The sequence below is a fragment of the Marmota monax genome, unplaced genomic scaffold, assembly GCF_021218885.2.
Source record: "Marmota monax isolate L192 unplaced genomic scaffold, Marmota_monax_Labrador192_F-V1.1 WCK01_AAM20220418_F8-fsc00107, whole genome shotgun sequence".
NCBI lineage: Eukaryota > Metazoa > Chordata > Mammalia > Rodentia > Sciuridae > Marmota > Marmota monax.
In genome coordinates this window covers 26,752-53,068 of record NW_026693761.1, presented here as the reverse complement: position 1 = coordinate 53,068, position 26,317 = coordinate 26,752, and the positions used below count along the sequence as shown (strand labels likewise).

Sequence of the window (26,317 nt, the reverse complement as noted above, 5' to 3'; positions counted from 1 at the left end):
ATGTGTGTGCACATGTAAGATGTGTGTGTGTGAGAAATTATTTCCCATTTAAAATAAAACTAAGATACCAAAAAAAAAATCTATAAAATTTCTCCAGGAAATTGGAAGCTGGTTGCTGAGCTTTATTGGGAAGAGGTGCTGATAAAATCAGCTTAGTTCATTTAAACTGCTGTGGTCTGCAAAGTAAAGAGAGAAGGAGAAATAGTAATCCTATTGCAAGAAGAATTAGGAGGTATTAGTACATGCATTCCCCTTGAGTCACAGACTAAGAACTGCTTTAACGCTTTGCTCACAAGACCTGTTGAAATGTCACAGAAGCAGACTACAACTGACACTAGGAATGCTGTATGTATACACATGGATATATATCCAACGTGATCCTGCAATCTGTACACGTGGAAAAATGAGAATTCATACCCTATTTGAATCAAATGTATGATATGTCAAGATCATTGTATTGTCTTGAGCAACTAATAAGAAAAAAAGAAATGTTACAGAAGGATGCTCATGCATCACGTGACTCCTTCAATGGCATCCCTTAAAAACAAAAAAAAAAAAAAACAAAAAAAAAAACACCTTTTTCTCAAAAGAATCTCACTCACTTTTGCTCTTTGTTGCTCTTCTTTAAATACAAACATTCTTCCTAAGAACGGATCACCTTACATTCCCAAAACCATTACATGGCATAACAAGATGTCTTATCCACAAAACAAAACATGGAAAAGGCAATCGTGCACCACAAGTTGAATTCCAGACATATTTCTTACCTGTTGCCAAGTGGACTCTCACCCTCCTTCAAACCCTATGTCCGCAAACTTCCCTCTAAGAGCTCCTTGAGGAGGACCCCAGTGATGAAGCACAGAAGGTGAAAGAGAACAGCAGCCCTTTACTATCCCTTCTTGTTCTCCTGCTCTAACTTGTACGTTTCGGGCTAAGAGAGTGCCATGGCAGGTAGCATCACCAGCTTCACAGAGTTAGAGATGTTCCCCAAGAAGCTCCCCTGTACCCCATCACCCCCGAAAGTCAAGTAGGGGAAACACTTATCCCTTGGAAGAGACTGGCAGGCGAGAACAACTGTAAGTCCCGCTGCTCACACACTGGAGGAAATGATGCAGGAGGCAACGTGAGCGAGAGAGCAGAAAACGGCTGGCCAGCGGAAGGGACACCTCCCAAGTCCAGCCTAACTCCAAGCCATCCTCGCCCTGTTGTCATAGCACTTTACAACGGACGCTACTGCGCAAGTCACACGCTGCGGCCGCGCAGCCTACTGGGGGCTGTAGTCCAGAGAGGCTGAGGCCCGGGAGGCGGGGACTGGTTTCTGGGAGGGCCGCGACTGGAATCCGATGTCGCCTGGGCTAGACTCTGCCTACTAGACTTCAGCAGAGGGAATTAGCGCAGTTCTTCTCCCTCAGACCCAGGTTGTGAGAAAGCCACGCCGCCTTCCGGGGCTCGGGACCGACGCCTCGCCTCCCGCACCAGGGCCCCACCCACTCGGCTCCAGTGGGCGGGGCCCACGCAGAGCTGCCGTGAGAGGCGCGCCGCGGCTCCGCGGCTCCTTCGGTTCCCGCGCGTCGGAGGCTGGCGGCCTTGTCGAGTGAGCGGCCGCTAGTTTTTTCAACGAGATGAGCCCGAGGGCCTGTGCATGAACTAGGCAGTCTTGGCCAGCGTGTGCGCCCTCGAGGCGCAGGTGGTGCTGGTCTACTGTATACTCAATTTGAAAAGGAAAATGGGCTGCAAGACCAAGATCCTCAAGCTGGTGGAGGGTTTTGAACAGTTTCTAGGTTTATGTGGCTTTTTTGATAATTGAACAAGTATTATTATGAAATTATTTGTACCTGTCCCCTGATACACATGTGTAAATTATTCTTTTTAGTAATCGCCTCAAAGTGGCTTTCCTGTTATATAGGGTATGCAAAATATTCAACTTCGTAATGTCAATTAAAAAAAAATACTTAGTTGTAGATGGACAGAATACTTTTATTAATTATGTGGTGCTGAGGGTTGAACCCAGTATTTCACATGGAGGAAGCAAGTGCTCGACCACTGAGCTACAGCCCCCATAATGCCAACTTTTTTAACTTTTTTTTTCATCTTTACTTTCACATTGCACTTAGCTTATAATACCTTGTCAGTCACTTACCTCAAAATTTTGTTCTTTTTTCAATGGATTCCAGTATAGGCTTTAAAGTTTTATGTTTTCCACCACTAATCCACATTCCCAATATAAGACACATTTCTAGCCAGACACAGTGGCACACACTAGTAATCCCAACTATTTGGGAAGCCAAGGCAGCAGGATAACTGAAAGTTGAAGGCCAGTATGTATAACCTGAAACCTTGTTTCCAAAAAAAAAATTAAGGGGTTGGGGAAGAAAAGAAGATCCCTGCAACCAGATAAGTCTGAAAGCTGAGATAGGTACAACCTATTTCAGTGACAATGTAGGATAGTTTGAAGAACGGGATTTGCTGGGAAACCTAATGTTATTTTGCATTTGTAGCATGAAAAGCTCAGTAATGGTGCCAGAATTCTTCTCAAGGTGTATGGTAGTTACAAAAATGGTAATAGTTTTTATCCTTGCTTGTTTGCTATCAAGCTTTACATATCCATCCCTTAATTATGAATTTATCCTTAATGACTTGCTTTGGATGAATAAGACATTAGTAAACATAATGTAGCCAAACCTTGAAAGGTGCTTATGCATTGGGGCTTGCCCACTAGGAAAACTGGGTGATAACAGAAATGTTGTCAGGTAATCTCCTTCCTCTAGAAGGTTCACACTAGAGAAACAAGCCCAAGTACAGCCACCAGCTAAATGCAGAGATAATCTACCTCAGAGCAGAACTACTAAAAAATATTTTTTTAAATCATCAGAGACATAGGGACCATATCCATCATCAAGGCCATTTGTTTGTTGAGCCAAACACTAAATAAATAAACATATATAATATGTGCAAGGCACTACGTTAAGCATGTCCCATAATTTAATATTCAGAATACAGATTTAAATCACTTTTTACCTTAAGTCATAGGACAAAATAAATTTGGGAAGAAATAATACTAATCTTACTTATCTGTGATGCCCTCTGATATTTCTACTTCGCAGGGTCAGGGACTGGGGACCAAGCCTAAGCCTCCTGAGTAACTGGGACTATAGGTGCATGGTAGCACACCCAGTTGTTTTGTTTGGGGGTGCTGTGAAGGGTTTTTTGTTATTGTTGTTGTTGTTTGTTTGTTTGTTTTTTGTTTGTTTTGCGGTGCTAGGGATCCCATTCAGGGCCTTGTGAATACTAGAAAAGCACTGTGCAGGGGCTGGGGTGGTGCCTCAGTGGTAGAGCGCTCACCTCACCCGTAAAAAAGTGCCTTACAATTAAGCTAAAAAATTTTATTTTTAAAATATTTCTAGCAATTCCCTAAATTTGAATTCACAATCCTCTGGTGACTCTCAATCCACAGTAAAATATAATATATATATTTTATATATATTATATATGAAAGTTGCATTCATCAGTCCTAATAAATACTTGTGGAATTTTGTTTCCTTCTCATCTTGCTTAATCTATTTGAGATCCAGATCTTTCACAATTTATGCCAGACCTAAGACAACTCCATCCCCTCCCATCTGCCTCTCCAGCATTATCTTATGACTCTGTCCCTTGTCTCATAGACCTCCAGTTTCATGTTGGCTTTTTCTTTCTCACATGCACAAAGCCTCTTCTAAAGACTTATTCCACCTCCTGGGATGCTTTCTTTTATTCCTTGTTCCAACAACTCCTACTTGTCCTTTAAATCTCTGCTGGTTTGTCCTTTCGTGGGAAGACTTCCTGAGATGTCACTAGAATAGGTATTCCATGTGTCTTCATAGAAATGGTCACTGAAGCCGGGCACTATGGTGCACACTGTAATCCCAGCTGCTCAGGAAGCTGAGACATGAGGATTGCCAGTTCAAATCCAACCTCAATAACTCAACAAGACCCTGTCTCTAAAAGAAAATAGAAAAAGAGGTTGAGGATGTGGCTCAGTGTTTACAAGCTGCTGGGTTTAATCCCTGGTATTAAAAAAAAAAAAAAAAGAACTGATCATTGAGTGGGGCGTGGTGGCACACACTGTACTCCCAACACTAGGGAAGCTAAGTCAGGAAGGATCTCTGGAGCCCAGGCATTCAAAACCAGCCTATGAAGGATCTCTGGAGCCCAGGCATTCAAAACCAGCCTAGAAATATAGCAATACCCCATCTCTAAATAAATCAGTAGATAACACAAACAAACCCTTGTCATTAAAACATTAATATATGGGTAATTAGTGGTTCAACATTTTTTATTATGTAAGCTTCATGAAGGCAAAGAGCAATTTATCCCCTCCACTTAGAAAATTGTCATTCCATAGTGATAGATAATCACGTGTAGATGGGTAGGGGAAGACACTAAAACGAAGTAATTTATAGAGAGGGCATCAAGCATGTACATCAAAGGTATTCCATAAGTCACAGGACTTGGAATAACAGAAATTTTATCAAAGCAAACAAAAATCTGTCAAATGGGAAAGTTTTTTAATATACAACAGGAGACATAGCTTTCCAAATGACCCTGATGATCAGATCCAAATAGAACACATTTCTCCGTCACAATCATGAATGAAATGTCCATTAGAGCTGGTTGTGGTGGCACACACCTATAATCCCAGTGGCTCCGGAGGCTGAGGCAGGAAGAACATGAGTTCAAAGCCAGCCTCTGCAAAAGTGAGGCATTAAGCAACTCAGTACAATCCTGTCTCTAAATAAAATACAAAATAGGGCTGGGGATGTGTCTCAGTGGTTGAGTGCCTCTGAGTCAATCCCCGATACCCCCTCCCCAAAAAAATGTCCACTAGAATTTTGTTGAATGAGCTGGGTATGGTGTCGAACACCTATAATTCCAACAGCTGGGGAGGTTGAGGCAGGAGGATCATGAGTTCAAAGCCAGCCTAAGCAATTTAGAGAGACCCTCTCTCAAAATAAAACATAAAAAAGGGCTGGGGGATGTGGATCAGTGGTTAAGTGCTCATGGGTTCGATCCCTGCAACAACAACAACAACAAAAAAAAAATTTTGTTGAATGATGCCAGGCTTCATGGAACATGCCTGTAATCCAAGCTATCTGGAACAAGGATGGCAAGTTCAAGGCCTGCCTGGAAAAATTATCAAGACCTTGTCTCAAAATAAAAAGTAATGGGAATGGTGGCACACGCCTGTAATCCCAGCAACTCAGGAGGCTGAAGCAGGAGGATTGCAAACGTGAAGCCAGCTTCAGCAATTTAGTGAGGGTCTAAGAAACTCAAAAAATATATATATTGGCTGTGTAAGGTCCTTGCTTAACATCTGCCTAGCCATTTTAAGTGACAGCCACCATTTTAAGGAAAAGTTTCACTTTCCCACCCTGGTGTTTCTGAGAAAGTCTCACCACTCCCTTATACCAACCCAACCCCTAACTGCCTGCACTAGGATTGCCTGGTTGTGATTCCTGAGCCTCTCACATAAAAGTCCCAGAACTCAAGCCTGTTTTGCGTCACTCTCCTATAGAAAGATGGCCTTTATTTGTCAGCTCTTACAAATAAACTCTCATTTGTATCTCTGCCTGGTCTCCTTTTATTTCTCGCTTACCGTCTCTTGTTCCTCCATTTCCCTTCAGGCCAAGAACTGTGGTGCAAACTGTAATCCCAGCTACTCAGGAGGATGAGGCAGAAGGATTCCAAGTTCAAAGCTAGCCTCAGCAAAACTGAGGCACTAAGCAACTGAGTGAGTCCCTATCTCTAAATAAAAAACAAAATAGGGCTCAGGATGTGGCTCAGTAGGTAAGCATCCCTGAGTCCAATCCCCAGAACCAAAAAAAGAAAAGGAGGAGGTGGAGTTGTAGCTCAGTGGTAGAGTGCTTGCCTAGCATGTGGAAGGCACTGGGTTCGATCCTCAGCACCACATATAAATAAATAAATAAAGATATTGTGTCCCTCTACAACTAAAAAAATAAAAATTTAAGAATTAAAAAAATACATTCTACTGTCATGTGTAACTAAAAAGAACAAATAAATAATTACAAAGAAAAAGTAAAAGTAAAAAGGGTTGGGGATGTAGATAATGGTAAAGTTCAATCCCCAACACCAAAAAAAAAAAAAAAAAAAGTTGCCCAGGCTAGCCTTGATCTTGAAACCCTCCAGCCTAAGTATCTCAAATCACTGAGATTACATAGAACGTAATTTATTGGGATTACTGTATGTACCCAGCTACATTTTCCCTGACTTGTTTTTTTTGTTTTTTTTTTTTACTCCTGAGTTTTCTTGAGCCATTCTTTCCTGCAGTCACTTTGGATTCCAGGAACAACAGGTCTGATAAATAAACATCTATTGACAAGAGAAAACTAAGCTCCAGAAAATAGCAACTTTATTATCATGACACCATCTCACCTAAAATATCCTGAGATAAAGACCAAACTATACCATGCCCTAAGATTACCCACTTGGCCAGCTGTGCAAGCCCTCTAGATATTCAAACCCTCAGCCTTTGCCTTCATTCCCCTTTCTAAAAACTTCAAAGTCTTCAGCCCCCTAAAGACAGGACTAACAATGCTGGTCCTCTTATCTTGCTGGTGTAGCTACACTAACTAAACCTCTTTTCCTTTACCACTGTTCATCTCTTGAATTGGCATCTTGGAATTGGTGGCCAATCTAGTCTATTGGGATCTCTGAATCTGGGGCCTTCATCTTAAAACTCTGGTTTAAAAAAAATAAATAACCCTTGATGCTATAAAATCACCACCATCTTTACCCAAACACAAACTGTAGCTTTGAGGATTGATTGTTCAACTGTACTATGCCAGACTATAGGAGAAAGAATAAGGTTCACAGAAGGATAATTCACCAGGTGGAAGTGTTATAGGAATCAAATGTCTGGGCTGTCCAGCTGTTCAGTGACCCAAATTTGGTAGTCAGGAATTGAGGCAAAGTGTGGACAGCAGGCTGTGTCCTTCTGAGTTACTCCATCATATATAAACATCAGTTTTCAGCCTATTCCTAACCAGCTACTATTTTGTAAAGCAGTAGTTAACCATTAACTAATCCATTTTGAGTTTGAATGCATGCCACCCCAATAAAAATGACTGCCTATGAATTTATCTAATTAATCAGAAGTACATGGATCCATGTACCTACCATTATCAGAAAGATGAGGCCCACAAACATATAAAACACATCAGACTGCAGGGAGTGGTGGCGCACACCTGTAATCTCAGAGACTGGAGAGCCTGAGGCAGCAGAATCAGGAGTTCAAAGCCAGCCTCAGCTGGGGGGGGGGGGCGGTGAACAGCAAAATGCAAAGGGCTGGGGAAGTAACTCCCTGGTAGAACACACTGGGGGGAAGAAAGCAGGGAGAAGAAAAAAAATGAAGGAATACTACTATGTTATGAGTGGACCTATCAAACTCATCATAAACACGACAGGGCTGGGGGGCTTGTAGCTCCGTGGCAGAGCGCTTGCGAGAATCCTTAGCACCACAGGGAGGGAGGAAGGCATTCTGTCCATCTATAACTACAAAAATTTGAAAACTGAAAAAAGACCGGGCCCATGAACTAATAGTGTGCAGTGTGTCCAGCCCCAGGGGGACAACGTGACTTGCAAGGGGCCTAGGCCCACAAGGGGGTGTGGCCGGGCAGGTAACCTGGGTCCAGAAGCCTTGTCAGGCTTCGCCCTACCCGCGCCCGCCTCGGCTCTGGGTTGCCGCCAGGGGGCGCCTGCAGGCGCCTGTGGGGACCCGGACCCGTAGCCCGGAGGTGGGGGTCGCGCAGGGAGGCGGGGGGCCGGGTGGCCTCGGCTGGGACTTCGGCTCCCGGCCTGGCGGGTCGCAGGGCAAGAATAGGGGCGCTGCTAGCCGGCCGGGCGCCACACAGAGGAACTGCGACCTTGGCCGCGGCCTCCGCCCGAGCCGCGCGCGGGGCAGTGTTGTCGTCCGGACCCGGACGCGACGACGCGGGAGGGGGCGGCCTGCGCGGCGGCTGCGGGAGCCGGTGGAGCAGGAACTGCAGCGACGCCGGGAGCAGAAGCGGCTGCGCACGACGCGCAGCAGCTGCAGCAGCTCAAACATCTGGAGTCGTTGGTGCCGCCGCCCCTGCCCTCTGGGCCGCGGCCGGAGCCGGGGACCGGGCGACGCGGACCTGCACCTCAGGCCCCTCCTATGCGCGAAGGGTGGTGGCCCCGGCGCCTGCGAGCTTGGCCTCCTCCGGGCACGGGGGACCCGGGCCCCCGAGGCATCTCCTGCGCACAAGGAGGGCGGCATCGGCCCCGGGGAGGCTGCGGGCGGCGTTGGTGGACCGAGTGACAAACACGCCCCGCCGAGCACTTTTGGGGACTCGTTCCCTTTGATGGCTCACCGCGAAGGGGCGATCCCAGACCCTTCATCCTCGGCCGTTAAGAGGGAAGAGGAGCGCCGGGCGTGTCGCTGTGCTATAGGGAGGAGACTGGAGCCCCGAGGACTCGCCCAAGAGCTGGCCCTGAGCGTCCCAAGGCTGGCGGCGGGGTCGGCGAGGGTGGCGCCAACGCAGTCCTCAGAGTCCCGGCCGGGCCAGCCCTCGCGGCAGTGCTGAAGGCGCTGCAGCTCTGCATCCGGAGCTCGGGATGCCGTGGTTCACAGTCAACCCGGCTGGGTCGAGGCAGCTCCGTGTCCCCTCGCTCCTGAGGCCTCCAGGAGTCCAGATGACCTGGAGAGCGCGGGCTGCAGAGCAGAGTCAAGTGGAATCTGAATCTGCCCTTCTAGGTTCTTTGAGTGGGCTCTGCTAAATGGGCATGAAACACTCTGAGAAGGGAAAAGCCATGTTAGTTTAGAGACGCGAGAAAGAGCCAGGGAAGCCGGGCACTCGGGAGGCTGAGGCAGGAGGATCTCAAGTTCCAGGCAAGACTGGGCAACTTATCTTAAAATTTAAAAAATAAAAATAAAAAAAGTTTTTTATTTTAAAGCTGGGATTGTAACCCAATGGGCTTAATCCTTAGTAAAACAAACATTGATTAATTAATTAAAAGGACTAACTAATTGAGAGGAGGAGGAATCTAGGAATAGGGCTTTGGGGCTTCTGAGAGGTGTGGAGACAGATTAAGACCCTAAATGGAGGCATAAAGGTTGACTTGTTTTTCAAAAAGTCTGAGGTGATAACAGTTGACTCCAAGCTGTTCTCTTCCTCTTAGCATACGGACTAAGAAAAATTTATCTTTTAGATGTAAAGTTCTCCTTATAAAAGGGAATTCTTACAAATTATTTTAGACAATTGAAGGGTTAGTAAAGTTTTCCTGTTTTGGCAGGGTCTGAATTTCTTTTAGCTCAATGTATGTCAGGGGTTTATATTTGGGGGTGGAATATTCCAGTTTCAGGCAGTCTAAATAGGATTGTGGGGGCGCTGTTCTGACCCCTAACGTAAATATCAGGCAGGAGATTATATTATCATTCCCTTCATTTTATGATTCTGTAGTTAGCCATAAAACTCAAATATTTCTAAATTTGGTAGTCACACATTCAATAATTTGTTTCTGTTTCAAACACTTCTAGTTACCTTTGTTAGGTAAGTTATATAAGGAAAGAGCCTCAAGAAATTTCTAAAATCTTTCCTAATTAATGTTGTTAAACCTCTGATGAATAAGTATTCCTTTGCTGGGGGGTCTGGCCCAAAAGCTGAATACTTTTAATTTCATCAGGGCAGTAGATAGAGGATACAGGCCCTACATTTCTGCCATCCACATTATAGGTATCCACATTATAGATGGGTTTTGGTCCGTTGAAGTCATTCAGTGGCACACTAGATTTCCCATGCAAGCCAGATAGATGTTCAAAGATCTTTTCCTAGTTTAAGGCCAAGCAGGGCCCGGCCCTACCCAGCTATCAATATTTATGGACTTTTTCTGTAACTCATAGACCTTTATTCACCACTGAAAAAGATTAAAACATGCTTTTACAGAAAATTGAGATTGAGTAGTTAAGTTGTGTGGTCAGGGATACAGTGACCAGTTAATGTGCAAATCTAGAGCCAAATCCAATGGTCAGATTCTCACACTAGTAGGGGTTTTGCCAGTTGAAGAAACTTAAAACAGAGTGGGTTGTTGACAAGTTTGCTTTTGGCCATTTTGGAGTCTTGTTTGGTTTCTAACATCAGAGAACACTTATATATAGTATTTTTTAAAATAAAATGATACTAGAAATACTAAAAAAAAGGACTGGGGCTGGGGTTATGGCTCAGTGGTAGAGTGCTTGCGTAGCATGTGTGAAGCACTGGGTTCGATTTTCAGCACCACAAATAAATAAATAAGATAAAGGCCCATCAACAACTAATTTTAAAAAAAAAAAGTAATGGACTGCTTGACTCCTCAATAACCCCACATGCTCTCTGTGGCCTGCCCCAAACAAAATTTCATGTTTTATTTTTGTACTTTTTTGTTTTTTTTGAACTGGGGTGTTTATGTTTATCCACTGAGCCACGTCCCTGTCCTTTTTTATTTTTTATTTTGAGACAGGGTCTCACTAAGTACTGAGGCTGGCCTACAATTTCTGATCCTCATGCCCTAGCCTCCTGAGTTCCTGGGATTACAGGCATATGCCACCAAGCCCAGTTAGCTTATACTTCTGAGATATAACTTCATCTTTCTAAACTATATACTGTTTTCTTAGAGTCAACAATTCTAGGCTAATCTATTAACTTTCTGTCATAGTAGATAAGGGTGCTATGACTAAGCCCAGGCTTACATTTGAACTACATCCCCAGCCAAATGCAGATATCTTAAACTGTCACAGCTCAGAATGTAAAGGGTACATAACGTTATTCCAGTTTTGTAATCTCTGATATTTAGTACTTAAATATTATTTTAAACATTGAGAAATATCTTTTCTAATGTGTTACATTGGTCAATTGGTTAGCCCTAGGAATAAATATCAGCCACCTTTCCACAGATTTATGAAACAAGTTGTAAAATGGATTTTTTAGAAAATGCCATTTCTAATGTTAATATATTGCAAAACAGAGCCAGGCATGGTGGTGCACACCTGTAATCCCAGGGGCTTGGGAGGCTAAAGCAGGAGGATCTTGAGTTCAAAACCATCTTCAGCAACAGTGAGGCACTAAGCAACTCAGTGAGACCCTGTCTCTAAATAAAATACAAAATAGGGCTGGGGATGTGGCTCAGTGGTCAAGTGTCCCTGGCTTCAATCCCCAGAACCAACAACGACAACAACAACAAAATATTGCAAAACAGCACATTCTTTTTCATCATGGCAAAAATATATTTTATTCATGAATTTGAGTCTTTTTTTTTTTTTCTTGACAGGGTCTGGCTAAATTTTTGAGGCTGGCCTCAGAGTAGCAATTGTGCCTCAGGTTCCCTAGACCCCAGGATTACAGGCATGTACCATCACACTCAGCTTGATTCTAAATTTAATTAGCCATATTTTGTTGTTTGTTCAACTCCTAAGATTTAAAATGATGTGTTTATTGGATTTGGGGATTTATACACTTTACTACCAAACTCCTTTCAGACCAGATGCTTGAGGCATCATATTATTGTTTCTAACAAATGGCTACCAGATGGGGTCTACCATCTTGTCAGGTTGTTCAGATTTCCATTGCTGTTGTTAAATTAGCCGTGTGTCATGACACACATTCCTGTTAATACTGTAAAGCCGGGGGTTGGGGAGCATGCTTCTAAGTCCAGCTACTTGGGGGGCTGAGGTAGGAGGATCATTAAAGTTGGAGGACAGCCTGGGCAAATTTAGCAGGACCCTGTCTTAAGATAATCAGGGCTGGGGATATATAGCTCAGTGATAGAGCACTTGCCTAGCATCAGTTAGCCAAGTATTGCTGGTAGCCATTAGCCAAGTAGGTATGACAATTTCCTTGCCAGCGTACCCCATGTTGCTTAGTGGAAGGACTCGTGGAAATAGGACATTTTGCAGTGACATTGCATGTAGGTGACCTTGCTCAAGGACCAGGGCGGATCCGGGTTTAGGGTGTTCCCGGTTTAGGACAATCCAGGTTTAAGGTTATTCCTGCTGAGAATAGGGCGTATCCTGCTGCCTGAGTTCCCCTTGAGTTCTCACGTGATTCAGACAGTATTTTTTGGGAGACAGAAGCCCAGTGGGGGTGGATTTTTGGCAGAGAACGTGGATTTCCCCAGAACGTGATTGTAGATGGCTGGTGTGAGTTCAGGAATAAAGAGTTGCTGTTTGAATCTACAAGCTGTGTGGTGGCTCGTGATTTTGTGCCCAGCCAGACTGCGGCAAAATATCAGTTTGGGGAAGAACACTGTGCCAATTCTAAGAAGCTAATTCTGTTCATATCCATTCATTTACTAGGTAATCTTAAGGAGACAGATCCTCCTCTGACCCTTAGAAAAGCTCTGAATTAGTGACTTGGACATTTCTCATGCTTCATCTACCAAGTGGTTTTCTCCCACATCTTAACAGAAGAAGAGATGGAAAATCATTTCACTTTTCCCTCAGTGTATTCTCCTTGACTTTCATCCCTAATTTTCATTCTCCTCTGAAGGGTCTTTTAAACTCTATTTGAGAGTCAGAGCGGAGGAAAAAAAAGAAGAGTCAGAATGAAGAAAACATTAGATTGTGAGTGTTTCTGTCCTTTCCATCCATTCTGAAATATTAAAATGAGTGCTTCTTTGCAGGCTTAGAGGAGTGAGGCACAGATCTAAACTAACCACGTTTATGTGTTACTCTTTGTAGAAGCAGTATAGATGCCTTTAAAAGCCTGAGATTTGTTCTGTGAGCACATAGATGACTGTACAGTGTTCTTCCCCTTTAGACATTTGTCTGAAATGTAAGCATTTCACACCCAGCCTCTGGTCTCTTCAGAGTACAGTCAGCGCTTGCCTCGTACATGTGAGGCACTAGTTTGATTCTCAGCACCACATAAAAAAATGAATAAAATAAGGATATCATGTCCATCTACAACTAAAAATATTTTTTAGAAAAATCACAGAGTTTTAGGGGTTGAGGTTGTGGCTCAATGGTAGAGTTCTTGCCTAGCACATGTGAGGTACTGGGTTTAATTCTCAGCACCACATGAAAAAATAAATAAAACAAAGATGTCGTGTCCATCTACAACTAAAAATATATTTTTTAAAAAACCACAGAGTAGGGTCCTTCAAGGGTAAAAATGACAATGTGGGGAGTGTTTGATAGTTGAGTACAGCTGAGCCTAGGCAGGGGAACCTTTCCACACTTCTGAGGTGATTCCTGGTCTGCAAACCAGATGAGAAATGCTTATCCTTGCTAAAATGTCTAATTAATAATGCTATAGCTCTGCTTTGCATTAACTTGGTGTGTTTGATTCTGTTAATATAGTTGATGAAGTTTTGCTTGTTTGTTTGTTTGTTTTTTTCTTTTTAGCTATGAAAAACCTCCTCCTGGATTTATGAAGGTTAGTGTGATGTCTGTACTCTGATTATTCTGTTAGACATACTTGCATACCTTATAACTTGTTAGGAAAAATGACTGTATGGGTTTTAAACCTCCTTTTATGAAAATGCTGTTTTTTCCCTGCAGATGCCAGACAGGTCCTAATTTGGGCTTTGTTCCTTTGTGGAAATTTCATCAGGCATATTCCCTCCCCCCACCAAAAAAAAAAAAAACCCAACCAGGCACGTGCGCACTGTGTGTATATGTGTGTGTGTCTGAGTTGGTGTGTGTCTGGGTGGGTGTGTGTGTTCGTTTCCTGGGCTATAGCACCCCTTCTCTCACTGTTGGCTGCCTCTCCTCAAAGCACTGCTGCCACATTTTCCTTGCCTACCTTACCTGGCCAGATCCTCAGTACACCCCATGCTGAGGTCTTAAGTGTCCTCAGCTCAAAGAGCAACCTCTCAGGAGATCTGAGAGCGCATCTACTTCAGTCTCCCTGAACAGGGACCCCTCTCTCAGCTCCCTGACCACCCTGTCAGGGTATTTCTGCATGTGGGAGACTTAGAGTATCAGATGAAGCCAAAAGACCTCTTGTGATTTATAACTGTTGTTGTTGTTGGGAGGTGTACTGGGGATGGAACTCACTCAGGTGCTCTACCACTGAGCTACATCCCAAACCCTTGTTATTTTTCATTTTCAGACAAGGTCTCACTAAGTTGTCCAGGCTGGCCTTGAATTTGCATCTCCTACCTCAGCCTCCTAGATAACTGGGATTAGGGATTACAGGTGTGCACTATTGTGTCAGGCCATAATGAACTGTTCTCATATAATATACTATCTCTATTATTACGGAAAACCTGGTTTACTTTTTTTTTTTTTTTTTTGGTGGTTCTGGGGATAGAACCCAGGCCTTATACATGCTAGGCAAATACTTTACTACTAAGCTGCATGCCTAGCCCTATTTCAGTTTTATGCCTTGCTTGATTCCACACATTTTGAGGGAATGGAACCTTTCTTTTGATCATTGCATCTAATTTACATCAGAAATGTGGAGGAACTCACAAATCATTTCTGTGTGAAAAACAGACTCATGCTTCCCTATAACTTCCCTATAGTAAAGTCTGTTTTTTTCTGAGGAAAGTTATTTTTCTGGTGTAGTTCTACATTGATTTCCTGTTTCTCCTATCAGGTATAATTTGTCTCTCTTGTTCCTGGGGATGATTTAAGAGAAAGCAAGGCAATAGTGTGTTGCTAGGAAGAAGGGAAAAAAATTATGATGCTTTGTTGCCATGTTGTTTACACACTGTTCCCTTCATTTAGGAAGATGAGATTAAGCCAGAAGACTGTATTCCTGATGTACCAGGCAACAAGCATGCCCGGGAATTTCTGGCTTACGCGCCAACTAAAGGACTTTGGATGCCACTGGGGAAAGAAGTCAAAGTAATGCAATGTGGGTGTGGAAGAGTTTAAATAACACTTTTTGGTCTAACTATTTTTGTTTGTTTTATTTTCATAACAAGGACCAAAAGGGGGGTAGCTTATAAAAAAGTTTCTTTGGGGGCTAGGGTTGTATGAGGCACTAGGTTCGATCCTCAGCACCACATAAAAATACATAAACAAAAAATAAAGATATTGTGTCCATCTATAAATAAATAAATACACACACACATACACACACATATTTATGTATATATTTTTTTTTCCTAAAAAGTTTATTTTGGGGTTTGGGGATTTAGTTCAGTAGCAGAGCACTTGCCTAGCATGTGCAAGGCTGTGAGTTCAGTCCTCAGCCCTGAAAAAAAAGAAAAGTTTATTTGGCTCACTAATCTGGCAACTGGAGGGTCCAAAAAGCATAACCTTGGCATCTTGATAAAGGTTCCCTGGCTGCAACATGCATGATGGAGCAGTGGAAGGGAAACCTGTTATGACCAAGAGAAAAACTCAAGACAAATGAACTCTCTCTATAACAGCTTATTCTCACAGGAATTAACAGAGTCCCAGGAGACAGGATGCACCCCAATGACCAGTTACCTTCACCTGGTTCCACCTCTTAGAAATTCACCACCTCAATACCGCTTCACTCTGGACCAGATGCCAGCATGTGAACCGTTGAGGAACAAGTCCCATCCAAACCATAGCACTCTTCCATACATCCAGTTATGTAACAGTTTACAAAGTGTGTTGAGTTCTATTTAGCTTGGTCTTAGCACACTCCTCTTTTGATGGGGACAGGGGATTGGACATCAAATTAAGGGCCTTCTTCATGCCATATAAGCACTCTATACTGAGCTATATTTCCCTTTTTGTTTTGAGACAGGGTCTTGCAGATTCTCCTGCCTTAGCTTCCCAAGTACCTGGGATTGTAGGCATGCACCTGATAAGATCATGGCATGATCCCCTTTTCTAGAAAAGAAAAGAAATTGGCTTATGTCAGTAAGTGGTCCAAGGAAACAGAACAAGAAATAACTCAAAAGTTTATGATTCCAAGATCATTGGTCTTTCATCACATCAGGAGTACAAGTGATATTCCTCTAAAAAAAAAACAAGAAAGAAAGATATTCCGTGGTAGAAATGCCATGAGTGTGAGGGATATGGAAGGGCACATGACTTTTGAGGAGCCATCAGAGTCCACAGAAGGTATGTCTGGACAGGTGGAGTTCTTCATGCACATTCCATACCTCACCCTGCCTCCCTTGGTGCTATTATTGTCTTACAAATTACATCGTTAGTCTGATGAGGTTTTGGAGGTCTGTAAACCAGCAGCTCAGGAGGCTGAGGCAGGAGGATCACAAGTTCATTGCCAGCCTCAGCAACTTAGCAAGACTATAAGTAACCTAGTGAGACCCTGTCTCAAACTAAAAAATAAAAAAAGAACTGGGGTCAGTGCTCAGTGGTTAAGCATCTTTGGGATCAATCCCCAATACCCCCCTCCTCCAAAAATTACATCTTTATATATAATAAGTCATCACAGTTTTATAAATATTGCTTTCTGTTGTTTTTTTTAAAGCAAGAGAATAAAAGAAGTACCACAAAATATTTCTTTTATATGTACCTCTCAAGTTAACTTTACTGGTGCCATATTTTTTCACATGGATTTGAGTTACCCCTAGTGCCCTCACATAATTTCAACTTTGTTTCTTTTATAGGGCAACTCTCTATGATGAGGGCCACAACCAAGTTAAGATGGCGCCGGGAAGTATGCTAGGAAGAGTGGTTTCTGAGCCAACGCCAGGGAGACATTAAGATGATGAGGATTCTTTAATGACTGACTGCTGTGTCTAGATGATGTCAATTAAGTTAAGCTGTGTGTAATTAGTTGGGTATATGTACCTCTGCAGTCCGGCAGATAAGCGGCTCCTGCTACCTTGGGTGCCCGCTACTTTGAGTTCTTGGTTCCTGCTGAGTTCACTTGCAATAAAGTAGTTCCTGCTTCAACCTTCAAGTTGCTTGTCACCTCTAGGTTATTTTGCCCAACCGGACTTAGGCAGCCCAGCCGGACTTAGGCATCTATATACAACAAATTCTGTAATTTTGGTTTTGTTTTGTTAGGGGTCGGTGGTGCTGGGGATAAAACCCAGGGCTTGGCATATACTAGGGAAGTACTGTACCAATGAGATGAACTCCCAAACCCTCAAATTCTCTTCAGTTTTGTTAATCTAGAAATTCTTCATTTTTCTTTTTATTTTTGAAGTGCAATTTGCTGGCATAAAATTCTGATACAATAATCTTAGCATTTTTTAAATGTTAAACTGAATCTTCATTCAATATTCAATTTGTTTTCTTTTTAAGTCTTATGGTTTAGAATATATCATTCCAGCCAGGCTTGATGGCACATGCTATAACCCCAGTGATTCAGGAGGCTGAGGCAGGAGGAATTTGATTGCAAAGCCAGCCTCAGGAATTTAGTGAGGCCTTAAGCAACTTAAAGAGACCTGTTTCAAAATAAAAAAAATGGGCTGGGGATATGACTTAGTGATTGAATGCCCTGGGTTCAAACCCTGGTACCAAAAAATAATAATATATCATTACACAGCCTTCTGGTCTCAACAGTTTCTAATTCCTTCTTGGGAATTGTCTATATTTGTTTTTTGTTTAGTTTTTGTTGCAAAGGATTGAACTCAGGAGCACTGTTAGCCATTGAACCACATGACCAGCCTTTTTTATTCTTTATTTTTATTTTGAGGTAGGGTTTCACCAAGTTGCTAAGACTGGTCTTGAACTTGGCAATACTAGTGCCTCAGCCTGCTGAGTCCCTGGTGCACTACCACTTATAGCCCACAGATTGGATTGCGTATATATGATGAACTACAATCACTTGATATTGTCAAAATTCTCTTGTTATCTTGGCTTTTTAAAAAATATATTCTCAGTTTTAGATGGACACAATACCTTTATTTTATTATGTATTTTTATGTGGGTGCTGAGGATCCAACCCATTGCTTCAAATGTCCTAGGCAACTGCTCTACCACTGAGCTACCATCCCAACTCATCTCTGCTTCTTAAGTTTGTCTGTGTTGTATGAAGGTAGGGCCCTCTTTCAGTTTATCCTACTTGGAGTTTTTGAGCTTCTTGGCTTTGTACATTGTTTTCATCAAATTTAGGAAGTTTTTAGTCATGGTTTCTTCAAATATTTATTTCTCTTTAACTCCTTCTGGAATTCACATTATTTGTATGTTATTAAACTTGATGATTCCACTTGGATATGGGGATACAAACTTATAATCCCAGGTAAGGTACTCAAGAGGTTAAAATTCTTAGAGTTCCTACAGCCCCTCACCCCAACTCTTTTTTTTTTTTTGTACTAGAGATTGAACCCATGGAAGCTTTACCACTGAGGTACATTCCCTACCCTTTTAGATTTTTTTCTTCTGAGATGGGGTCTCCTTAAGTTACTGAGGCTCACCTATAACTTGCAATCCTCCTGCCTCCGCCTCCCAAGTAATTGGGATTACAGGCATGCGAAATGGCTCTCAGATATTTATTTTATTTCTTTTTTTAATACTTGTATTTGTAGATGGACACAATACCTTTATCTATATTTATTTATTTTTATGTAGTGCTGAGGATCGAACCCACTGCCTCACATGTGCAAGGTAAGCTTTCCACCACTGAATCACAGCCCCAGCACCCCAGCTATTGATTTATTTATTTGTATTTGTTCTAATTAGTTATTCATACCAGCAGAATGCATTTCGAAGCATTATACATTAATTGAGCACAACTTTTCATTTCTGGTTGTATACGATGCAGAGTAACACCAGTCAAGCAATCGTACATTTACATAGGGTAATAATGTTTATCTCATTCCACCAATCTTTCTACCCCCACACCCACTCCCTTCCACTCACTCCCCTCCACTCACTCCCCTCTTCCCAATCTAAAGTTCCTCCATTTTCCTACCCTCCCCCATTATGGATCAGCACCCACATATCAAGAAAACATTTGGCCTTTAGTTTGGGGGAATTGGCTTATTTCGCTTAGCGTGATATTCTGTAACTCCATCCATTTACCTGCAAATGCCATGATTTCGTTCTTCTTTAAGGCTAAGTAATTCAAGTATTTATTTATTTAGTTTTAATTTTTTTAGCTAGTTAATTAGTTTTAATTTTTTTAGTTGTTGATGGACCTTTATTTTATTCATTTATTTATATCTGGTACTGAGAATTGAACCCAGTACCTCACACATGCTAGGCAAGCACTCTACCACTGAGCTACAACCCCAGCCCCCCAGCTATTTATTTTTGATGCTGGAGATTTTACACAGGGCCTTGAGCTTGCTAAGAACACACTCTACCACTGACCTACACCTTTAGCCTGCAGAATCAGACACACTTGATAAAAAGATTTATTCACAAAGCTGTAGTGACACAAAAAATATTTAGGGAGACTAAAAATAAATTTCCCCTTTTGGGGTACTTTTTCATGGAATTTTTTGGTAAATATTTCATAATAGAATATTTTATTCCTAATGCTACATGATTCAAGGATGCTTGGAAGCAATTAGTTGATCTGTATTTTGGGGAAACTTACTTTCATTTTCATCCATTGATTACATTTACTTTTAGAATTAGAATCTAATGGATAAAAACTTAATCTGCTGAAATTTAACAATGTCATCTTACAGAAATATTGCCCCTTTCATTTTTAGGTTGTAAAAGGTATGGGCACCGAATAGGCAACAAAGAATGCCCTTTCTTTATCAAAGACAACCAGAAGCTAGAACAGTTCAGAGTAGTAAGTAAAACCCCAGTGTCGATTACATTTATCAAAGACAGTGTATATCAAATGAGTCAGTCGTCATCAGTGAATCAAATGTTCATATGAATACATTCTCCAGAAGCCTTTGATCAGAGTTGTCAGATGGTAAGTGCACCTTTATTTTTTTTGGTACCGGGAATTGAACTCAGGGGCACTCAACCACGGAGACACATCCCCAACACTATTTTGTATTTTATTTAGAGATGGGGTCTCACCAAGTTGCTTAGTGCCTCTATAAATTGCTGAGGGTGGCTTTGAACTCATGATCCTCCTGTTTCAGCCTCCTGAGCCCCTGGGATTACAGGTGTGCACCACTGCCTCCAGCTGCTATGCATTTTTAATAGATTAGGTCTTTAATAAAAAAAAAAAAACCTAACTTTGCTAGGCATGGTGGTGAATGGGTGAAATCCTAGTGACTACAGAGGATGAGACAAGAAAATTGCAAATTCAAGGACACCTTCAGCAATTTAGCTAGGTCTTAAACAATTTAGAGAGACCCTGTCTCCAGTGAAAAAATAAAAATGAGCTGGGCATGGTGGCATACTCCTATAATCCCAGTGGCTCAGGAGACTGAGGCTGGAGGATCACAAGTTCAAAGCCAGCCTCAGGAACTAAGAAATTCACCAAGACTCTTGTCTCAAAAGAAAAAAAAAATGGGCTGGACATGTGGTTCAGTGGTTGAATGCCCCTGGGTTCAATTCCTGGTACCAAAAAATATACAACTAAAAAGGTCTAGAGGATATAGCTAATAGGTAAAGTGCTCCTCCATTCAGTTCCCAGATAGGGTAGGTGGGTGGGGGTGGGCTCACTGCAATTAAAATGTTCTTATTCTGTTCTGAAAGCAGACACTGTCTATTCAGCCCCAAGTTATCAGATGTAAAGTTATTATTTCCTTACTAAAATAAAAGTGTTCATTTCCCAGACTTATCTTACTTTTTTTTTTTTTTTTTTTTGCTACTGGGATTCGAACCCAGGGGCCTTTATCACTGAACCACATCGCTGGCACTTTTTTAAAAATTTTTTTAGATATTGATGGACCTTTATTTTACTTATTTATTTATATGTGGTGCTAAGTATCGAACCCAGTGCCTCACACATGCTAGGCAAGTGCTCTACCATTGAGCCACAACTCCAGCCCTCCTCAGCCATTTTTATTTATTATTTTGAGACAGAGTCTCAGTAACTTGCCCAGGCTGGCCTCAGGCTTGTGATCCTCCTGCCTCAACCTCCCAGTCTGCTGTGATTACAGGCAAAGGCCACAGTGCCTGGCACTGTCTTACTATTTTAAGCTATAAGTGAATATATGTTTCCTCTATAGATGATAGTAAGACAGAACTATCATATCCTCACTTTATTTGAATAGAACTACCTCCCAGAGATATAAATACATCATTCAGTAATTATTTCTGTCAAATGAAATATGCTGCTGTGTGAATATACTGGGTTTATCAGCATGTATCAAAATCAGATCTGGCCAAGGCATGGTGGTACATGCCTATAATCCCAGTGATTCTGGAGGTGGAAGAAGGAAGATTGCAAATTCAAAGCTAGCCTCAGCAACTTAGCGAGGCCTTAAGCAACTTAGGCCCTAAGCAACTTAATGAGTCCCTATTTTTTTAATACCTTTTTTTTTAGTTGTTGATGGACCTTTATTTTATTTATTTATATATGGTGCTGAGAATCGAACCCAGTGCCTCATACAAGCTAGACAAGCTCTCTACCACTGAGCTACAACCCCAGCCCTAGTGAGATCTTCTTAAAAAATAAAAAGGTCTGGGGATGTGTTTCAGTGGTTAAGTGCCCCTGGGTTAAATCCCCAATACCAAATTAATTAATTAATTAATTAATAAAATCGGATAAGGTTGGGGATGTGGCTCAGAGGTAGAGTGTTTGCCTGCCATGCATGAGGCATTAGGTTCAATCCCTTGGATTGCAAAAAAGGGGGTTGGGAGTGGTTAGCATACATAGACTAATCTACACCCTCAGCTCTAGGAGTAATGTTAAAGGAAAATGTTCATGAAAATGAACATTTTATGTAATGTTAAAGGAAAAATATGTAATGTTAAAGGAAAATGTTCATGAAAACCTAAGTAAAAATCAGTAGAATTATGTATATCATAAAGATGGGAATTCTTCCTAAATTAAGAGTAACCAGTAGAAGAAATGTATCAAAGTTTAATAGAAATTACCTATTTTTATTAAATAGGATAATAGATTATTTATATAGCTAGCTCTGTGTTTATTGATTTATGTATTTATTTTTTGCAGTACTGGGATCTTTTGTTGTTTATTTTCTGGTGCTAGGTATTAAATTCAGGGCCCTGTATCCAGTAGGAAGGTACACTGAGATGTACCACCTGCCCTCAATACATTTTATAAATTTAATTTTTTGGTAATATCTAAAATGTATACAATAAATATATTCTTTTTTAGTTCAAAGCTAGTCTCAGCAACTTAGCAAGGTCCTGAGTATCTCAGCAAGACCCTGTCTCTGAATAAAATTTGAAAAAGGGCGGGAGATATAACTTAGTGGTTAAGTAACCCTGAGTTCAATCCCTCGTACCCCAAATCAATCAATCAATAAATATCTTTTAAATTGAGATGATTTACTTACTATGTTTCTCCTATATATTTGTATGCTTGCTTATTTGTACTGAATATGGAAACCAGGAGCTCTCTACCACTGAGCTGCATTCCCAGTCTTCTTATTTTTTATTTTGAGACAGGTCTTGTTAAGGCTTTGTGTAGTTGCTGAGGCTGGCCTAGAACTTAAGACTCCTCCTGCCTCAACCTCCCAATTGAGATTACAAGTGTGCACAACTGCACCCAACTTCCTATATGTATTTTTATATTAAGCCTTTTTTTTTTTCTTTTTTTTGGTAACAGGTGGAACTCAGGAGCTCTTAACCACTAAGCCTCATCCCCAGTCCTTTTTTATTTTTTAATTTGAGAAAGGGTCTCACTAAATTGCTTACAGCCTCACTAAATTGCTGAGTCTGGCTTTGACTCTGTGATCCTCTTTTCCCCACCTTCTGAGCCACTGGGATTACAGGCATGTGCCGCCATGCCTGGCTTGAAGCCAATTTAAATTATGTAAATGGTACAAGAATACATTTGTCTTATTAAGCAAAATGAAAAACTTACATAAGGTTTTTACCACCAAGTCCAATCTTACTTATCTCCCCAGAGTGGGTCTATAGAAAGTAGTTGGATGTACATATTTCCAGACTTCTTGGGGTATGTAGCATATATTTTACTGTACTTATAAATGGATTATTATTACACATCATTTTGTAACTCATTTATTTCACTAAATACTATCTTCTTGTCATCTATCCACATAGGCCAAAGAGAATCACCTCAATATTTCTCAAATTGAGTACTGTTTTATAAAACGACCATACCACAGACTAGGTTGTGGCTCAGCAGTAGAGTGATAGTCTAGCACATACGAAGACTGGGTATGATCCTCAGCACTACATAAAATAAAGAAATAAAATAAAAATATGTGTCCAACCACAATTTAAAAAAAATTTAAAAAAAGATCATGCCACTATATGAACAGTTATTGCCTCCTGAATAATATTATTTCTTGTATTTTTTAATTAGAAAATTGTTTTTCTAGCCTTAATGAATCTACAGCAAAATGACCCCTAAAAAGAATTAGAATATGTTAAACATAAAGTTATATCAAATAAAGTAGGGATTTTTAATGGTGAATGGGAATGGGAAAGATAGTAGAATGAATTGGACATAACTTTCTATGTTTGTGTATGAATACATGACCAGTGTCACTCCACATCATTTATAACAGGAATGGAAAGTTATACTCCATGTATGTATAATATGTCAATATACATGCTCCTGTCATGTATAACAAAAAGAACAATTTTATATATATATATATATATATATAAAATTCAAGTGAAAAAAAACAAGGATTTTATTTATATTTAACTACCAGTCCAGGAAGCCATACAAAACCTTAACCTTTTCTGATCCCTTAAGGTACATGAAGATCTCATGTATGACATCATTTGAGAGAATAAAAGACATGAAAAGGATGTGAGGTGAGATCATTAATTGTGAGTGATTGGGAGGCCAGGAGTGATTGCTAAGCAGGCCAGTTTGGAAGTAGTACTACGCCAGCCTCCTTTTAACCAAGCACACTCACTCCCCTAGAGTTGAGGTTGAAAATTCACATTGTGGTATCTGCTTATAATTCATTCACTGTTCAATGAGTTCAATATATCTTCTCCAACATCACTGAGAATCTGAGAGCTTTCATTAAAATTTATTCTTAGACATGATTAAAGACAGGGTAAAAAAGGAACAGGGCACATTAGAACTCACCAATAATACCAGGTACTCAGGAAGAAGTATTCAAGGACAACCTGGACAGTGTCCCCTATCATGTGAAAGCCTCTGGGTTCAGTCCCCAGTACCCCACCCCCAACCCCATGAAGAGGGAAGGGGTTTTTTTCAAATTGCTTACACTAAATTGTACTTCTTGAGAAGGTAGACCAATTTGACGCTGAGCAGTGTGGAAAAAGGTTCATTAAGTTTGCATCTTTAGTGAAGTGCAGTGATGCATGATGCACACCTGTAATCCCAACAGCTTGGGAGACTGAAACAGGAGGATCACAAGTTGAAAGCCAGCCTCAGTATAACTTTTTCAAAATAAAAAATCTACCTAAATCCCAGCAGAGCAGGAGGTTGAAATAGGAGGATCTCTAGTTCAAAACCAGCCTTAGCAAAAGTGAGGTGCTAAAGAACTCAGTGAGACCCTGTCTCTAAATAAAATACAAAATAGGACTGTGGATGTGAATCAGTGGCTCAGTGCCCCTGTGTTCAATGACTGTACACCCTCACAAAAAAAGAAAAAAATATATATATATATGCACACTTATATAAAAAAGACTAGGATGTGGCTCAGTGATGAGGTGCCCCTAGTTCAATCTCTAGTACCAAAAAAAGAAAAATGGTGGAGGCAGAGGATATGGCTTAGGGGTAAGAACCCATAGGTATGTTTCATCACTGGTATAAAAAAAATGCTACATGTTTTACAAGTTATAAAGACTATGGGAACCGAACCATATATGAACAATGAAACCCTATATGTTTAATTGTGGCTTTTACCTGTCTCAATACTGCTTTTAAATCATGTTTACCTAAAAGAAATATTCAATGTTAAGCATCACATTTCTTTGATCAATCTTCTATGCCTAGGATACAACAGTTACTGGAGAATTCTACCTCAGAAGAGGATGGGAGCAACTCCAGTTCCTCAGAATGTAAAGGGAAGCAAAAAAAAAAAAAAGAAGAAGAAGGAAAAACATAACAAAGGGAAGAAAGAAAAGAGAAAGAAAAAGAAAGGGAAGCATAAGTCTTCCAAGTCATGTGAGAGTTCAACTCAGACTGACAAGGACTGGACTTGCTCAGCAGTCTCTTTCCAACAATTCAACCCTGTGGCCAAAGAACAGAGATGCTTCCCAAGAGGAATAGGACAGAGAACTAGTACAGGAGCGCACCTGGCATCAAGGCCAAGGACTACCTTGCCAAGATGAGCCGGCCCACGGGAGCAAGCTGTCACCACACAGCCGCTAGGTCTGGATGCCACTGAGTTGTCAGGACAAAGTTCATTCACTGTTCGCCACCCTACCAGTTGCTTGAGTCTGCAGTTCCCTTGAAAGGTCTCCTGCAGCATGGCAGTGTAGAGGGAACCTCCTAGAAGGTGCTCTAAGCATTTGTCGCAATTTTTGTTCCCCATGGTAAAGCAACTCAGATCCCATGGACTGAAGTGCATTACTTAACCCATCTACATGGCTGAAGAGAATCAAACTTGTGATTGATTTTTAAATATACTTATTTATGAATGAAAGAGGCATGTGGGCTGGGGTGTAGCTCTGTGATAGAGCTCTCATCCAGCATTCCCAGGAACCTATGTTAGATCAGCATTGCTTTAAAAAAAAAATTGTGACAATTCTTCCTACATCATTTCTGTCTTCCACAGTGGTTCCCGCTCTTACCAGTTTGCACTGACTTCTTTCAGCACTGACTTCTTTCAGAAATGCACATCACAAACAGGACTTTTATATGTCAGTGCATTGCATGCTCACCTATGCGTTGTTTTTTGTAAACCTAACAGTAGGAAATATGAAAGTAACGATCCTCATTGCATATATGGAGGCCTTGTTACTGCATATAATGTGTACATGACTTGTGGATTGGGCAAAAAGTCCCCCTAACAGCTTGAAAAACCTCAAGACTTCATTATATTGAACATGTTAGCATCTCAGTACCCAAATCTTCAGATTTTCTCACAGTTTTAACTCAGGAAAATGATGAAGAATAGCCAGGCGTGCTGGTGCACACCTATAATCCCAGCAGCTCTGGAATCTGAAACAGGAGAATTGGAAGTTCAAAGCCAGCCTCAGCAATTTACAGAGAACTGTCTTAAAATATTGGGGTGGGGGGCGAACAACAGGTTGGATTTGTAGCTTCGTGGTCCAGCGCCCCTGGGTTCAATCCCTGGTGGGGAGTGGGGACAGGCGTATTCACTGGGTAAACTCTCCGCTATCATTATCTGTTCCTCTTTCCTCAGGGATGTTGCTCCCTTCTGGATCCAGTCTCACTCCCATTGCAAACTGCTG

General features: G+C 41.4%; 1 protein-coding gene and 1 pseudogene across 7 annotated transcripts in view; one reads left to right on the top strand and one right to left on the bottom strand.

Annotated features, from left to right (window-relative positions):
• Positions 1 to 1,229, bottom strand: part of Bbs9 (Bardet-Biedl syndrome 9) — a 498,145-nt gene extending 496,916 nt beyond the window's left edge. For 5 of the 7 annotated variants that reach the window (XM_058584442.1, XM_058584437.1, XM_058584440.1 and 2 more), the window contains exon 1: positions 768 to 1,228. The gene's annotated coding sequence lies outside the window, so the exon portion shown is untranslated. Of the gene's footprint in view, positions 1 to 767 lie in introns of all 7 variants that reach the window. The other 2 variants (XM_058584438.1, XM_058584439.1) reach the window with 1 other exon arrangement.
• Positions 717 to 25,422, top strand: LOC131424805 (uncharacterized; annotated as a pseudogene).
• Positions 25,423 to 26,317: the final 895 nt, after the last annotated feature.